A 14158-nucleotide genomic window follows, 5' to 3' on the forward strand; every position below is an offset into this window, starting at 1 on the left:
AACAGCGATCATCACGGGATCACAGCAGGAGAAAACATCGGAGGGATCGGACTCTGACGAAGAGGGAATGAAATCTGGAGGAGACGAGTCGGAAGCGGAGAGCTCGAAGGGACCAGCGGTCACCCCGCAGACTTCAGATGGACTATTTGACGAGTGACTTCTCAGAGACATGACCAATTCTGACATTCATATTGGGGCAGTCTCTCCAGATGCTGGACGAACTATCAGGTATGGGGCTGCGACTGCAGTATGGGATCGAGGGCGCGGGGTGGGAGCTCTGCTGGCCCTGGTTCGGCGCTAATTCACCCTCTTGTGGCCCTTAAGTCCTTCTGTGGTGGAGACCACAGATTAGTGTAATGTGTGTTGTGTTACGAGTTTGGAACGGGACCGAAGCTGGGTTATTAAGTCCTGTCCTGGGGAGAGGGGTTTGGGGAGTTTTCTGGGGAGTTATGGAGGGGGGCACAACTGCTGCAATGTGGGGGATAATGGGTTGTTGCTGATCCTATGCGGAGGCGACTACTATGGGGACGTTACCTAATTTGAAATGCATTTCATGGAATGTCCGTGGACTTCGAACGATGGTGAGACGTCACAAGGTGCATGCACACTTGGTGAGGCGTGGCATTCAGATTGCAATGTTACAAGAAAATCATTTGACCAAGAAGGAATGCACTGCACTACAGAGGAGGTGGCGTGGGCAGGTGTTTGGTACCACATATTCAGCGTTCGCCACAGGGGTGCTGATATGGATAAGGGCGGGGACACCGTTTCAGGTCATGAACCAGTGGATAGACCCTGAGGGTAGATGCGTGGTGGTAGAGGGGAGGCTATACGGTCGGGAGGTGGCCCTATGTAGTGTATACGCCCCCAATGCTGATCAGGCCCATTTTTTTGATAAACTAACGAGCTCGCTAGCCCATTTCCTGGCGGGCCCCATCATAATGGGAGGAGACTTTAAATCGATCACTGATGTGGAACTTGATAGATCGCACCCACCATTGGCCGATTCAACAGTGCGCAGGTTAGCCACTCACAGGAAAGAATGGCAAGAGAGGTGGGGACTGATAGATGTGTGGAGATAGCAGCATCCTGAGACTAGGGACTACTCCTTTTTCTCAGCGTTACACGCATTACACGTCAGAATAGACTCGGTCCTCTGTAGTGGCCCCTTAGCTGTCATGATAACTCACACGGAATATTTGACCAGGACAATCTCAGATCATAATCCCTTATTGGTATCAGTGCAGTGGCAACAGGTGAGATCAGCGGTCCCCACATGGAGGCTGCAGCCTTGCACGCTAGAGGATCCGGTGTTTAGCGACACGGCCCAACAGGGCATTGAACACTATTTTGGGGTGAATGAGGGCTCCGCGGCCACGAGATCGATAGAATGGGATGCGATGAAAGTGGTGGTGAGAGGCGTATGCATAGGCAGGTTATCGAATGCGAGGACGTCAGTCTTGAATGATCTGGTAAAGGCTGAAGATGTGCTGCGGGGAATGGAGCAGCGTCGGCCTGAGCGACCGGACCTACAGAAGCAGTTGCTTGAGGCTAAGGAAATGGTGGCGAAGGAAACTGAGCGGCTGCGGTGCTATGATTATAAGCTGTACACCATCAAGGTACATGCGGAAAGGGATAAAGTGGGTACGCTGCTTGCCAAGCTCGCCAACCCGGAGCCTAGGGGGTGCCCGATCATGAGTATAAAAACGGAGACAGGGGACATAGTTTACTCGCAATTAGCGGTCCTAACACGCTTTGTCTTATTACACAGGTTTATATGAATGCCAGTTAGAGGTGGAGGTTTCTGAGATAGGTGATTATTTGGAATCTGTCCCTTTGCTAGATGACGAGGATGCAGAAGACATAGGGGGACCCATAACGCTGTCAGAGATTAAAATGGCCATTAAACAGATGGCCAGAAACAAAACGCCAGGGGTGGATGGCCTACCAATTGAATTTTATGTAAAATTTATCGATATATTGGCACCCAGGCTATTGATAGTGTACTCGGAAGCTGGACAGAGGGGACACTTGCCCGAATCGATGAGGGAGGCGCTAGTGGTTCCACTGCTGAAACCAGGCAGAGAGGCATTAGACGTGACATCCTATCGGCCCCTGTCTATGCTGACGGTGGATTATAAAATCTTAAGCCGTATCCTGGCCACCAGATTACTGCCGTACATGACCAGACTAGTTCATAGGGACCAAGCAGGGTTTATCCCTACCAGGAACACATCCATGAATATACGCCGGCTGATCCGGATACTGGATAGTGCCAGGACCTCGCCTCATAGCCCGGTGATATTATCAGTTGACATCGAAAAGGCTTTCGATAGCCTTGAGTGGCAGTACCTGGATGAGGTGCGGGTGAAATTCGGCATAGGTGAAGGTTTTAGGAGGTGGACGAAGGTTCTCTACTCCTCTGCTACAGCGAGGGTGCGACTGGGGTCGGTAATATCCTCGGCTTACCCTGTGCGTAGGGGGACGAGGCAAGGGTGCTCGCTATCTCCTTTGCTGTTCGCATTGGCGATGGAACCTTTGGCAGCATTTGCAAGATCAGGCGCCATATATCAAGGGGTAACGCAGAGAGCGAAGTCGCATTACATATCACTGTATGCGGATGATCTGTTACTGTACCTAGCCGACTCCGGACGGGCCCTGGAGGGAGCAGTGGATATGCCATCTAGATTTGGTAAGATGTCGGGCCTTAAGGTGAACTGGGCTAAAACCTGTGTTTTTCCATTGCAGGAGGGCACACCGTGCCCCCCCCCCTCACGGTGGAGGTGGTTTGGGAGCCCTCCAGCTTCACTTACTTAGGCGTCCGCATATATCACGAGACCGCGAACTTGTTAGAGGGTAATGTGGGGCGTTGCATGCGCGCGCTGAGGGGTTGCATGGCCTTTTGGGTGTCCCTCCCCTTATTTGTGCTGGGCCGAGTGGCACTATTGAAGATGGTGGCATTTCCGCGTCTGCTTTATTATTTCCGGACATTGCCGATATTGATCCCACAGCGTATGTTTAAAGAACTGCAGATGATGGTGACTGGCTTCCTGTGGGGCCACGGACGGCGCAGGGTGGCGTTGAGTACCCTGACTAGGCCCAAGCTCGAAGGGGGGATGGCAGTCCCCGACTTTGAATTATACTATCTGGCAGCACAACTGCAGATATTGACGCAACATGTAGCCAGGGAATTCAGGGGACCAGACCACGAACGAGGGTTCGGTATCCAGCGGCATGTCTTGTCTTACATAGTCATGCAACAGAAACTACATATGAGGGACCTCACGATGGAGGAAAGAACACTCAGGCTCTGCTGGAACAGGAGTCTGAAGAGGGCGAAAAGCACCCGGTCGTATGCACCAGAGATCCCACTGGGGATGCTGACTGCGCTGCCGCATGGGGGCGATTGGTCCCCGTTATCAGAGTGGGAGGAGTTGGGATTGCAGATGGTGGGAGACCTATACTTTGAGGGGACACTGGTCCCCTTCCGGACGTTGCAGGAACAGTTTGGCCTACCAGACGGGAATTTTCTGCTGCACGCAGCAGTGGTTGCAGCGATGCAACGGCACTGGAAGGGAGGGCTGGCTGAGCTGGAGACGACTATGGCATGCCAGTACGTGGTTATGGCTGCGGGCACTACCAAGGCGGTGACCTGCCTCCATACTAGAATGTTACACGAGGGACTGGAACCGCTATTGGCGCTGAAGGCAAGATGGGAGGACAGTATAGGTAAGCCCATACCGGACACGACATGGGGACATATTTTGAGACGGACATGGAAGGGCACGAGGAACGCTCGATTCCAGCAGGTACACTTCTTCATTATACATAGAGCTTACCTGACCCCGGAGAGGATTAAGCGGTACTTTCGGGTACATGACGCCATGTGCCCGAGGTGCTTGGCGCCTGAGGTTGACCTGGATCACCTGTTGTGGGGATGTCCGAAACTGGGGACATACTGGCCTGAAGTGGGGGAACTCCTGAACATGGTTACGGACAGGGAAGTAGATTTCGACATGGCGACATGTCTGCTGCTCTGGTTCCCTCACACAAAGAGGACGAAAATCACAAGCACATTTATTGACTTAGGACTTATGTTGGCTCAGAGAGAGATCACCTGGCACTGGAAATCTAAAGAAGGCCCTTCAGTGAGGAGGTGGATGAATGAGCTGTTGAAATGGGCCGGTTGCGAAAGTATTCTTAGGATGCGACAGGCTGCCAAGACTGATAACGATAAAAGCATGGAAATGGCGAGAGCATGGGAAATGATAGTTCAAGCTTTACGTGATTACATGTTAGAGGATGAGGATGAAGCACAATGAATGACAAGGGCTCCATAAGGTGTAATCGAGCAAAAGTTACTCCCGATTAGTGGCGTGCTCCATTACTACTACAGATTACATGCACCCACATCAGCAGCAGTTGGGGAGGGTGGAGGGGGGAAGGGAGGGTCTGCCAGGGGTAGTTAGGCACAGCGACACAGTTACGGAGGGTGCTGAGAGATGGGACCTAGGGCAGGGTAACAGTATTAGGGCCACCGGAAGTCTAAGGCTGGAACCCGGGAGGCGAGAACAGTATATCCCCAAGATGGTCACCACAAGAGGAAATGATAGGACTACATTGCAATAGGGGTTACACACTGAAACTACCTCCGCAGGATGTTTGGTTGTGATTGGTGATGCATAGGGGGGTGGGATTTTAGTGGGGTAAAAAGCGGAAACCGAATAGTGTTGTTAACCAACCACCCACGTGAGGTGAGCACTGTGACATCTTCTTGCAAATATGACCTCCGGGATGTGGGCTAAATGGCTGTGTACGATTTCCCTGTCGCCTATATGCTTTGTGATGTCGTAAGTGTACTGGTTGACCTGTTCTGAGGTCTTGTTTCTAATTCTGCAATAAAAACAACTTTAAAACAAAAAAAATAAAAATAATAAGCACAGCCGACACACCGGTATGTCCAGACGGGGCCTCAGTCGACGAGCACGTTACGTCAGTCTTACCACCCAGCGGCACAGAGGACATGCAGACTATAGACAAAGTAACAGTTCAGTGGCCGATAACTAATGCAGGATTACTGGCACTCCTTGCTCAAATAGAATCCCTCAGGCCATTTAGAAGACCAGGCCACCAAAATGGGCAGGGTATATTGCCCCTATATTCACTCATGCTTTATCAGGTGTTACAATTCCAGCATCTTAGAAAGGGTCCATCATAGCACCAATCTTCAAGGCAGGTGACAATTCAAAAGCTGAAAAACATAGACTGAGTGATGTAATATGTGACGTCATCAGCAGTGCATTGCGGGTGCTCGAGTTATAATTAGCTCTACAAACTATAACGGCCGAATTTCTCTGGTTTTGTACAAGTGAAATGTCCTACTAACTATAACGTCCCTGAAACCTATGTTATATATTAACATGGTGAGGAGAGTCATCTAGTTGGGCAGTGATGTGAAGAAGTAGGCAGGTGATTGTGTGGTGATTAATTTTAATAGGCCCACTATAGCTTCACGAGTATTGACCACCATAAGTTCACTGAGAAATAGTAGACCTTCACTAATTCAGGCTCTTCCTCGAAGTTTTTTTGCCAATACCACATACCAGGTGGTATGTTGTGCCTCATGGAAACCGGTTTCTCTACAAGCAAGCACAGGAAACAGATGGCCCCTTGCGTCCCCTGTTTTGAAGTCTGCTCACAGATATAGCCCCTTGAGTAAGCTGAATTCATGTGACTGACTTGTTCAACCTGATCCTTCTTTGAACTCTGACGTTCTTCCATCTGTAAATCTCCCTGTTGATATGCCTGTCTGTAACGCTGAAGATTTTTTGGTGGTGTCATGGAATACTGCTGGACTGGCATATAAGTTCTATGATTTAAATTGGCTTCATTTTAAAAGGAAATACCATGTCACCTGTTTGCCAGAAACCTGGGAGAAGTCAAATAGTTTTTTTCTTGAAGGATACAAAACCTATTTCATTCCTGCAGTTGCAAAGGTGGCAGAGAGGGCAAAAGCTGGATTAGTCACCTTTATGTCTTTGGAGTTTTGCGGGAAGGTTAAGGAAATAGATCTGGGATCACATGTAATACAAGCTCAAAATTAACTTTTTCTTGGTTTAATCACTATAGCCTTTGTCAACTTTTACAATGCTAAATCGTGGGCACAAGAGTCTTCCCATCTTTCCACCTCAAGTTCTGTTATTTGGACACTGACCGATCAAAATAATTATAGCAGGAGATTGTATGCGAGAGCCCTCTTGATTCAACCAACAATTTGTTTAAATGTACTGTGGTAGATAAATTACACATGGACCATACCAGGGAGTGGAGAGAGTTAAATGCTATCCTAAATAATAATCTAATCCTTTCCCTGGGTAAACTGGTCTACTCCACAACTTCACATATTTTACCAACTTCTATGGGTAGAGGTTGTGCCTCAATAATTGATTTTATTTTTGTCGGCTCCTCTCTTCATGCTGCTTTCTAGTTTTGGTATACTTCACAGTCCGTTTAGTGGCCATAACCCAGTTTCTCTTTCCTTAAGTGGGCTGAGTTCCCCAATTAGTTGTCTTACCAGTGTGGTAAGTAGAATCTGCTTCCATGGTTACCCCCACTTTTTACTGGGATCCTGCTAACCAGGGCTCCAATCACTGTGGTTTCTCTCTTAAATTGACTTTTGTACCTTCTCAATTGTCTACTGGTGTACCCTTGTAAATCCCTAATATACGGCACTAAGGTACCCAGGGCATAGGTACTCCAGGGGTCTCATGTGGGCTGCAGCATGTATTATGCCATCCATGGGAGTTCACTTAAACTGTGACTACCGGTCTGCCATTGCAGCCTGTGTGAGTTGGTGCTTGCACCTCTCACGACAGATATACATTTTCATATATCTGGGGTCACTATGCTTAAAACCTGTGTCACCCCTATGGCAGGCTCTTCAGACCTGAGGACCGGGTAAGTGCGGTCAGCCATTTAATGAAATTACGAGATGTCTAACTATATAGTGGCTGCACCAAACCTGGACATGTTTGATATCATGCAAAATGAACAATTGATGGTCAGAATGCAGAACAATTTCATACATTCACCCCAGTACAGAGATCTGGACCTAAATCCATTGTTTTTTTGCTCACCATGCCATTCCAGTTTGGACCCAGCCATATGCAAATCAGTCTTGACCCTGCGATCTTTGTGACAGGGGGTGAATGTTTGCATTGCCCAGCATTCCGTCCATCAATTGTTTCTTTTGCATATGTTGCCCTAAGTGGGAAGGGTATTCCCAGACGTGGGTCCCCACTGGATTCAAACTAGCCTGGCTGATGAAGGGTGATGACCAGAAACCGGTCCCAGGATGCTTGTTTCCAGTCCATGGAGGACCTGGCTTTGGCAGTTCGGGCTGGACCGTTCCCACAAGGAACAGGGTCAAGACTGATTTGCATATGGCTGGGTCCAAACCGGGGTGGTGTGGTGAGCAAAAGAATGATGGATTAAACCCAGATCTTTCTGACTGGGGGAGAATGTTTGCATTTCCCAGCATTCCGTCCATCAATTGTTTCTTTTGCACATGTTTGATATGAAACATGTTGAAATCCTACCCTGAGGCTGATTCCAGTGTTGGAAGTATGATCCCATGTACTGTGGGGATCGTTTGGGGTAACCCCCTACACTCCCTGTAATAGCCTGTCAGGGTCTGCCAGCAAGCTAATGCTGCTGCCGATCACAGCCATTATTTGGCCCTCCTGCGGCTGAGCCACGCTCGATCAGGGGAGGGTAGAACAATAGGGTTCCTGTTACAGGTAGGTGGGACCAATTCCCAGACAGGACCTAGTGTATTTTGCTGGGGTGAAGGTGCTTGCCAGCACAATCAGACTGCTTTGAAGAACACATTTTGTGCCCTCCTTGCATACTCCAATTTGAGGCAGTTCAGGGAGCCCTTTACTCCTTCTCTGGCACGAAACTGGGCAAAGGACATGGGAGTATCTTCCCCTCTGTCCAGTCCCTCCTCTGGGAGGGACCTCTGATTTGTTCCAACCCTTACCTTAGGATACTTAAAGGCTTACCTGTGGGTGGGTCCTTAGATTTGTTGTGGGTCAAGACTCGAACCTGAAAAAAAGTCGCTCTTCGAACATCTGAACATTTTGACTTCATTAAACTTCGACCGGAACTGAGACTTCACAAAGGAAGACTCCTGCTGCTCCTGGTCTTGCTGTTCTTCAAGTCATCTTTGTCATCTGCGCTTCTTCCAGGTTCTTCAACAGACCTGTGGGCGTCATGGACACCCGAAGAAATCTCCCTTGGAGTGAAAGAGTCACTCCCCTGCATCTTTAGGCTCTGCAACAAAGCTGACCGGTCTGCTGCTCCTGTAGTCCTACTGACTTACGAGGCCCAGCAACACAGGTGGTGGTTCTGCAGCTCCCCAGAGGCCTGGCCTGTCTTCTCTGCAATTTTGAGGCCAGTATCCCTTTTTGGAACAGCTGGGACTGAACCCCTGTGCACTGGTCGATTTTCCTTTGCCAAGGCTTTTTGTCTCTGCACTCCAGAGATCTTCGGGCTACAAGAAGCTCCATCCGCCAGCATCTCTCCCCTCCAAGATCAGTGTCCTCACCACATCCTCTGCACCATGGGCCTTTATATTTCGTGAGCTGCTCGAGATCCTCTTGCAACACCTATGCCTTTGGCCTGTGGGTCTTACTGAAGGTCTTCTTTTGCTCCAGGGCTCACCTGCTTGCTCAGGGTCTGCTCTGACTCGCCTGCTGTTGGTGACTCCCTTGGACCTTGCCGGTCCCAATGTTGCTTTTTCTTTGTTCTCCCCGCCAGTTGCGACTACCAAGGCTTGTTGGTGCTCCCGCCGGACACCGACCACCTAGTCACTGATACCTGACGTGGGACAGCTCGTGTACAGCATCTGGTCTTCCTCAGCGTCGCCTGGTCCTCTCAGCTGCAGCGACAAGGTCCCCGTCAACTAGTCTGAATCTCCCTACATCGCTGGGGATTTCTGTTCTGTGCCTCCTGGTCATTGCCGAGTGGCATAGAATCTGTCCCCTCTGCTTGCAGGTATTTCACTTCCATTGTCATCTACGGAGGTTTCCGAAGTCTCTATGCCCCTATGCACCTGGATTCCCATGTGTAGGTAACCTAGTTCCCAGGGCATCCACGGGTGGGGTGGTTCTCCAACCTTTCGCCCTGAAGGGAATTCTCCGGGGTCCTTTGAAAACAGTCCTTCTTCTGCAAAACGGCAATCACGACTTCTCCATTGACTTCCATTGAGCACGCAGCTGTGTTTCCACTCTGCACACAGCCTCTGTGGGGTTCAGGGGTCCTTACCTTGAGTGGTTACTTGTGTCCCTGGCTTCTCTGGGCCTTCTGGTCCAAGTCCAGTTCTTCCTTGTAAATCGCACTCCACGTTTTTAGTGTATGGTTTGGTCTCCCCCTGTACACCACTGTATTTTGTGCTTCTTACCTGATTGCATTTGAAGTATTTTGGTGTATTGTGTTAATATCACTGGGTAGGAGATATACCAGTGTGTTAGTGAGTGTTGTGTTATAAATATGTGGTGGCATACAGCTGAACAATCTCCATGTATAAAGCAAAGCTGATTTCTTACACGCCAAAGCAAGGTGCTGTCTTTACTTGTACTTGCTGGCACACAGTCGTCCCAAGATATATATGTTTAAGAATGGTTTTGTGCTTTCGAGTTCCAATTTGTAAAGCCTACGATAACTATGATACGCTCCCCATCTCTACATACACACTCACTGTGTGGTCTGTGTGATAAGCACTAATGGAAAACCCCTCAACTCCTAATCCAGGGCAGACTCTGAACATGGGACCTCCCAAACAATTAACCAAAAGACCCATGGATGGGGAACTCTACTTTTCTCTCACATACATCAACGAAGGGACCAATGCAATTATACTAAGGTGAGTTAAAAACTGGGGAAAGTAAGTTAGACCCATTTCTTCAATGTAATGCTTAAATGATGGATAAATCAGAAAATGAATTCTCAGTCAGAATCCCCTATGAGTGGTGAACTGGACGCAGCTGTACTCCACCCAGACTTTGCCCAGGTCGTCTGCAGTGCCGATCCGATAGTAGTCTCAAGGCATGAGCCAGCCAGATAGATAGTGTGGGGCTGCAGGTGCCCCTCCAGCGAATCTCTGCTTTGAAAATTAGGCAATCCACAGATGGGGTCAATCCGGGTAGCGTATATTGGGTTATATCAGAGTATCAGCTGTCTGTGGGAGAACAAAGGAGTCTGTGCTGCTTGCAGGCACGAGAGTCCACCTCAGAAAGATTTTTATCTTCAAGACCTGACAGTGGCGAGCATCTCTCCACCCACCACGTGATTGCTGTGGGCAGGGCCAGAGTTTGGTCCTCTTTCACCTGCGCCAGCGTTGGGGGGCAGTTTCTCTGAACAGTCCCACGAACCGATGCCCTTTTGCCAGTTTCCTTGTCTGCGTCCATCCGCTCGCAGCTTCCCTGGCAATCAGGATGTCCGTGTCATAACTGCTCTTCTCCAGTATTGGGGTATCTTTCATAGATTCACATGCTTGAATCATTCCCCGTCATTGAAGTGGGAGTCCCACGGTACATAGAATAGCAATATAGCCATAGCATAACAATAGAATAGCTAAAAGATCCATAGGAAATATTGTAACATAGAAGTTAATAGGTAAAAACCTATCAATTTAATAACTTGTTCAAGTCATTAGATAAAGTCCAAACTCCAGCCAATCAGGCGACAACACCCTCTAGAACCTTCTCCACAGAGGTTCAGGCTCTCAGATTTTCTACAGCATGTTGTGTGAAGGGAGTCTCCCTGAGCTCTGCTCAGTACTTCAACTTTTTCTTCAGGAATTCTTCAGAATATCTTTACTACTATGTCTGCTACAAAGAGATCACTCTTCAGACACTGCGAGTCTTGTGTAAACTTCAACTTCATTCTGAGGACCCACACAAAAAGTGTATCTACTGCCTCCACCCTTACCATCAGGTGAGAGTTTTCTTCTGTGGCTGCAGAAGCTCAAGATAAAGGATAATCTCCTGTCAGATGTTGAGTGATCCCTCTCTCTAGACTGTTTCCTCTAAGAAGAGGGCTAGTGAGGCGGATATGGCATCTCCTAATGCTAAGGTGCTGAAGAAACATCACACTTCTAAGCGTGAAGACCAGCCTTCCTCCTCTAAAGGAGCTCCTGGTCTTCCTAAGGGTCAGTCTCTACCCTCTACGCCTCCGAGATTTAAGTCTCAAGCGTCTAAATCTCTGCCTGAGATAACCTTGCCTCAGAAAATTGGTATCTCATCAACAAGCTCGTCGTCGATTCCTCCTTCAACGAAGTCTTCTGTCGTCACTACTAAGGCGACGACTTCTACCTTCTCTTCAACCTACAATGATGATGTCATCTGGTCTTCTCCGTTGACGCTTGTGTCGGTGAAGCCTCACTCGTCTACCGCCACCCTCTCCTTGTCTTCGACGAAAAAGAAGAAGCATACTGTCTTTGATCATTCGTCGACAGACGCCTCTTCATCGACGAGACGGTGGACGTCCTCCAAAGATCAGCCTGCTTCGTCGACGGTTTCCTCGTCGATGGTTGCCTCATCGACGGCACTGAAACCTTCGCATACAGCGCTTCAACTACGTATCTCGTTGACGGCTGCAGCTTCCTCGGCAGAATCTTTGGTTCCACCTCCAGATTTGATGCCTCTAGTCCCTTTGAAGCCTTCAGCAACACTTATTCCACCAACATGACTGACGGATGCTCCCCTGCTTCAGCGTTGACTGTCTTCCTTGAACCGTCTGTAACCAGTTCAAGCATCTCCTAATCTTCCAGCGTAGCTGTTTGATTGTGGGGCTGATGAGGAGGAATCAGATGAGGATGACCGGTTCCGTCCTGCTCGTAGTCCTTCTGAGCTTCTCATCAAGTGGCAGGATATGGAGGATGACCAAGAGTATGATTATTACTCACAGCCTAATATTCAACCACCACTTGAAAATCCAACTGCACAGTTGCCCATGTCACTCATTTCCAATTTGCAACATATGCTTGATGACTACTACTGCCGTTTTCCTCCCTCGGAGCCGGCTTCATCGGTTCCTCAGACTCCTATTCCTCCACCTTCATGGATCATTGGGCCGCCCCCTCCAGCTTCTCCGGTGGCAACGAGATCTCACAACCTAGAGTGGTCACGATGGTCACCAAGGACGAAGACTGTTTCCTATATGATTTCAAAGATCAGCCACAGAAACAGGTATGGGCTATACTGATAATCGACTTCATCTGGCAGGAGGGATTGAAAGTCATGAAGACCCCTGCCTCCATTCCTGCAGTCTTGCCACGCCTGGATAAGAAATACAAGGCCCTGGATAATTCACCAGCCTGTCTTCTTAGTCAACTGAAGCCGGACTTGGTCATTTCTCAGGCAGCACAACGTTGTGCCAGGAACCCCTAGTCTCCGTTGTCAGCTCCTCCTGATCGAAAGGGCAGACGCCTTTATTCCATTGGAAAGTGGTTTTCCACCATGGCGGCAACTACTATCCGGGCGGATAGTTCCCTTGTTATCCTTGGCTGCTATGACAAATGTGGTCAGACATGTCCCCCTTTATCGACATGTTGCCCGAGGTCTCTAAAGTGGAACTTTTAAAGATACTACAAGAGGGAGAACGGATCTCTACCAAGATCATTGATTGTGCAGTGGACGTCTCTTCCACAGGGTTTCACCAATTGACAGGGGCGGCAGTCCTCCGATGTCGGGGCAGGTTGAAGGCTACTTCTTATTGGCAGGGAGTACAGACAAAGATTACCCACATGCCTTATGACGGCGAATCCTTTTTTGGTCAGCACATTGATGACGCCCTCCAGGCAATAAAAAAAGGATACCGACACCGCACGTGCTTGCGGAACTCTACAATTTAAGAAGCAGCCGTTTCATGGTGCGAAGGGTCGTGGGTCCTCCTATTCTTTTTGAGGAGTCTACAACCAATACTGGCAGTACCAACACTATCAGGGTCAACAGCGTTACTACTTCTCCCAGCAACAGCAGTCTTTTCGTCAACCGCCAGCTGCCTCTTACAAGCAGTACAGAGGGAAATCCTCCTACAGAGGCAGAGATTCCTCAAAAACAGCTGCCACCTGTCAACCACTCTACCCATCATCCCGACCAGGGTTGGAGGGCGAATCTCCCATTTCTTCTCCAACTGGTCAGCCATAACTTTAGATCGATGGCCCCGACTCACACTGGCAGCGATCTTGTGTTCTCAGCATGCCGCAGCTATGCACCGCTGTCACACTCTGTGAGAGTCGACAGAGGCCAAAGTGCTGGTGTTGTTCAGGCTCGGCCGACTCCACACGTTCTTGACGTCCACGCCTGCCCACGCTCGGATCCGGACCTCCGCTGGCAGAAATGAAGTTTAGAGGGCCCCTCCATTACTCCGTGTCCTGGTCCAATACTGTGACAGCCTGCAGCAGCACCAATGGCAGTGATTTTTAAGGTATCATGCAGCTGCACTGATGGCGGGGATTTTTAAAGGATTGTGGGTAAACTTTGGAGCGGAGTTTTTCTACTCCACATCTGCCATCTTGCTCTGGCTGGCCACACCCCCTAGCAATTGTTTTCTTATTGTTACACGGATTAAATAATGTACAATCAAAATTTTCACCTTCATAGTCAATTTGCCCCTTTTTGTATGAATTTTTGGCCAGTTCGGATGGGTCAATCATGATGAGTGGTTGGTGTATGATTTACGGGATTGGAAATGGTGTAAAGTGGGATAGCTCTGCGGTCTCTCCAGTCCAGAGGTGCATATTATTTCAAACGAGGGGAAAAGTAGTCCTGGGCAAGAATTCTACCATTTTTGTGGGTGGGATCGGTGTCATGTTGGGGTTGGTAAACTGGAATGTGTATATTTTTGAGGTAGGGATCCATGGGAGGCTGGTGTGTTTTATCAAGTGTTGTGATTGTAGGTCAGCTGTATCTTAGCTGTTTTTTTTAATTTTTTTTAAAGTCAGGTTACCAGGAAGTATTTAATGGCATCAGAGTTCAGGCAGACATTGAAGATGCGGCTTATGAAACCGCTTATTGGGATAACTAGTGTGTTTCGGCCAGTGCCGATGCAATTGCACTAGACATGCCTAGCCTTTTATTGAGTCTGTTGCTTT

The 14158-nt window shown here is 48.8% G+C and overlaps 1 protein-coding gene across 1 annotated transcript in view; it reads left to right on the forward strand.

The window, feature by feature from the left end:
- Nucleotides 1-14158, forward strand: part of LETM1 (leucine zipper and EF-hand containing transmembrane protein 1) — a 420852-nt gene that overhangs the window by 224655 nt on the left and 182039 nt on the right. The gene's annotated exons all lie outside the window — the stretch shown is intronic.

This window comes from Lissotriton helveticus, chromosome 2_2, assembly GCF_964261635.1.
Source record: "Lissotriton helveticus chromosome 2_2, aLisHel1.1, whole genome shotgun sequence".
In the NCBI taxonomy this organism is placed as follows: domain Eukaryota; kingdom Metazoa; phylum Chordata; class Amphibia; order Caudata; family Salamandridae; genus Lissotriton; species Lissotriton helveticus.